Below are 4,230 nucleotides of genomic sequence, written 5' to 3'. Positions count from 1 at the left end.
AGAGGGCGTCAACACTGCGGCAGTTGGTGGACGGATATGAGTTCGTATCTCTGTATCTCTGTGGATTGAGAACAAGGCATGAAACAAATTTTATGCAAATTGTAGATAATTTTAGGCCTATTATTTTGTTTTTCATGAAATACTCCCCTGATTTTGACCACTACAAATATTCATGAGAGGGTAACCCTGGGTTTGGGGGGGGGGGGATGGCATTAATTATTTGCAATAACACTAATGGGGTGTTGCAAGAAACTTGCGATCAATTGCAAGTCAATTTCTGCATGGTCGATCCTAAATCAATCATATCTCTTGCAGTTAATTTCAAATTAGTGATTGATTGCTAATTTGCTCCTTGAAACAAGAAGTTTAATCTGATTTGCTACAGCTAACGTTGATCTATCAGTTGTAAAATTGCAACAGAATATTTGCAATTGATCGCAGAAATTTTCTTGCAACACCCCCTTAGAGTGACTATACCCGTAAAAAAAACTTTTGAAAAGTATATTATGACACAATAAAGAAAACGTCCCGGCCCGGGAAAAAGTATATTTTTTAAGAGAGTAAATCAGTAACGGAATACATATTTAAGTTCAATTAAGTCCCCCCCCCCCCCCCCATTCCAAATAGAAAACCAATGTCTGTGTGTAGAGACTAGTGATGTTTTTGGCTATATAAATACTTTAATTCTGCCCAATCACCCAGCTCAGGCGCGTAGCCAGGGGGGGGGGCGGTGGGGGCGGTCGACCCCCCCCCCCCAAACGTCCCCCAAAGGAAAAAAAGAGAGGAAAAAAGGAAAAGCGAAGGGAGGGGAGGGAAGGGAAGAAAGGTAGCTTTGTGTGTATTTCTTTTTTTTTCTCAAAAGAGAAACTCCTTCATTCTTGCTCTAAATTTATATATATGAATTTTGCTTCCGCGCGGTTAAATGACAATATTGCAGTTCTCTTTTGTTTCCCTCACCTTTTCTCTAACCCTGTTTCTTGCCAGTTAAAGTTCAAATGTATACATTAGGGCATGGAATTAGAGTAAGGTTATGCCGAAGTATATATATATATTTTTCAAATTGATCGCTCAACTTCTGGTCGGGTCATCTCCGGGCGGATAAAATCTTTATATCAATTTCCGCCGTCACCTCCATTTGCCAACTTCTCCTGCTTTTCAGCTCATTACAAAACAACTATAATTTGGGGGCAAACAGGTTCCTAAGTTTAAAACGAGGAAAGTATAAAATTTGTGTCGTATTAAATTTAAAAAAGTACAATATTTTTTTTATCAAATTCAATTAAACTTCATGTCATTTCCCTGCACATTCATCTCCTGTCCTGTTTTGCGCCGTCAGTTTGAAATTTTGAATGACACTTAAGTTTCTTTATCATTCAAAATGAAACGCTTCAGGATAAGTCAAAGAAATTATACATCATCCTCTTTTTTATATAATTTCAATAAATCACAGAAGTTTCAACTTTTTGCGCACTATTTTCCTTGTAATGAAGTTCAATAATCTTAGAAAATCAATTGAATTAGAGCCGATGTGGTAGAGACATCTGCATTTGATGACGTCCGCCCTTTGAAATTTCAGAGTTTCATTGCTCTGCGCGGGGAGGAATATCTTCCTCCCGGCATATACCCTTCTTCTCCTCTGGTTTGCGAGTTAAAGATATGCACTGTCCGTGTCGCTAAATAGTTTGTAATCATATCTGATCTTTCCAAGGGAAGCATTCAATTTAACTTAGAGAATACCCTTTTCTCCGAACCCTTTTCTCCGAACCCTTCCGACGAAGATTCTGCTAGGATCGAAAGCTTAGGCCCCTTTTTGACTTTCTAACCCTTTTCTTTGCAACAAAATTGAACGCTTTATACCTTGGTCACATTTGTTCTACGGCGGCCGTACGGCGAGTCGAAAACAGCCGTTTTAACATTTTTTTTGTACCAGCTACATATAGGTGGTTTGAATAAAAATGAATAAAACGACTGTTTTCGACTCGCCGTACGGCCGCCGTAGAACAAATGTGACCAAGGTATTAGCTTCCTCGCTTCATGCGGGGTAATTATTATTTTAATTTCCTCCATTTTATCCCTTTTTGTGCGTTCACCATAGGCGGCGGAAGCGGGGGGGGGGGACAGGGGGACGTGTCCCCCCTAAATTTGAGGTGGGGGGGGACGGTCCCCCCCCTAAATTTTTCGTTGATGACCCTTTTTTTTTTCTTTTTTTTTTGCTTGTCAAAATTTTTTGTCGGTCCCCCCTAAAATTTGGTTGATATATAACTTTTTTTTTTTTTTTTGCCTATCAAGAAATTTTGGTGGTCCTAAATTGTTTGGCTTGCGCCGCCAATGGCGTTCACAATCACTTTTGAAAACAAGGTTCAAAATCACAATATAGTCAACTGAATTGGAACTGATATAGGTACTAGAGACAAGAGAGACGGCTCCTTTTCATTTTAATTTATGAAACACCGAAAGCTTAATTCGCGCTTCGCTCACCCCCTATATAGGTAAAGCGCTTTAAGGCCACCGCACACCTTACGACTGTTCACGATCCGATTTTGGAACAAATCGCATTTTGCTCATTTTCTAAAAATGTGAATGGAACATATCATTTTATTTGAGGTTAGAATTAATTGAAAGAATACTAATATAAACATTTTGAAAGATTGCAAGCCTTTATTTTGGAGTAAAGGCCAAATTAGTTTCAAATCGTATAGCCAATCGTACGACTGCTATGACGTCATTACGACTAGATATTAAATTCGCTTTTATTCTAAGAAGGATGATAGCATAGTCACATATTTGAACATAGGTATTCGTACAACGATTTAGAACATTACACAGTAAGATATTCCAAGTCTCAATATTAGCATCGAATTCTACTACATTTTATTCTGAAATCGGGTCGCATGCAGACCAATTGTAAGGTGTGCGGTCGCCTTTACGCGCTCTGTAAGTGTTGGTTGGCACGCTTCGCATGCATTTATTTTCCGCCCCCTCCAAAATGAAATCCGCGGTTGACCCAGTTCAAACTGAATAATGGAAGAAGATCTGAAAAATAAAAGAATATATTTAAAATAATCGCGCCATAAGCTTTTGCTTTTAGGGAATCACGCCTTCTTCTTTATCTAATTAATCTGTTACATAATTATTTCTTTTATGACGTACGATTTTGTCAATTCTTAATTATATAGGGCTGGGAGAAAAAAGAGCAGAAGGCAAGGGATTAAGAGAGAAATTTCATTTTTAATTTTTGAAGTTATTGGTTGCTTATATTTAATTTATTTATCAATTTTCAGCATACAAATCAGACAATAAAGAACAAAGGCCATGTGTGAGAGAACGAAAGAGAGAGGGGGTCCACATTATCCCGAAATTGCAACGAGGGTAAAAAAAACATGAAGATATTAGTAATAGGATATAAATTTGTCTGTCTTCGTAAGTTAAGAGCGACTTTAAGAACGACTCCTTTCTTGTAGTAAAGGGTATATTCATTGGCGATGGTTAACATGGTTAAGCGCATAAGAAAGGTTCACCAGTCCCTCTTAAAGTTGCTCTTAACTTACGAACAGCTTTATGAAACGGCCCCCAGGGTTGTGGGTTTCAGCCCCCTTATTTTCAGTTTCAGTAGTCACATAAAGAAACATGAAAAAGACAATCATTGTGATTTTATGCATTTTCAGCCCCTCCGTTATATACATATTTTCAAAATGACGGGTTCCGTCACCTCTGTCTTGTTTCATAGTTGTTGACAAAGATTTTTTTTTTCGATAATTAGGAAGATAGTTTTATTTTTCAATTCATTTATCTAGGTACAGTAAAAAAACATTTTCAATTTTCTAAGAAAATGACATTTATTTGATTTTTTTTACCATACGATAGGGCTATGTAGAAAAGCTGCTCGCATATAATTATATGACGTCACAAATCAAATAATTCAAATTCTAATATTTTTTTTTCTTTGATAGATTTTTCTCAAACCTTTGGCAATATTTTTCATTATTTTTTTTCTGCTATTTTTAAAATAAACTTTTTGTCAGGGTCAACTTTCCCTTTAAGGTCCCTTTTGTAATTATAGGCCTACTGATATTCTGTCAAAAGATAATTTTTTCTACGCTGTGCCTGTAATTGCTTAATATGATCGGGTATCAAAATTATTTTATCTCATTGTGTTTGATAAAGACGTAATTCATGTAACATATAGGATATGGTTGTAAACGGTATTTGATGAGTGAGTGCAGGGGCGGA

This window comes from Lytechinus pictus, chromosome 7, assembly GCF_037042905.1.
Source record: "Lytechinus pictus isolate F3 Inbred chromosome 7, Lp3.0, whole genome shotgun sequence".
NCBI classification, from domain to species: domain Eukaryota; kingdom Metazoa; phylum Echinodermata; class Echinoidea; order Temnopleuroida; family Toxopneustidae; genus Lytechinus; species Lytechinus pictus.
This window is presented reverse-complemented; position numbering follows the sequence as displayed.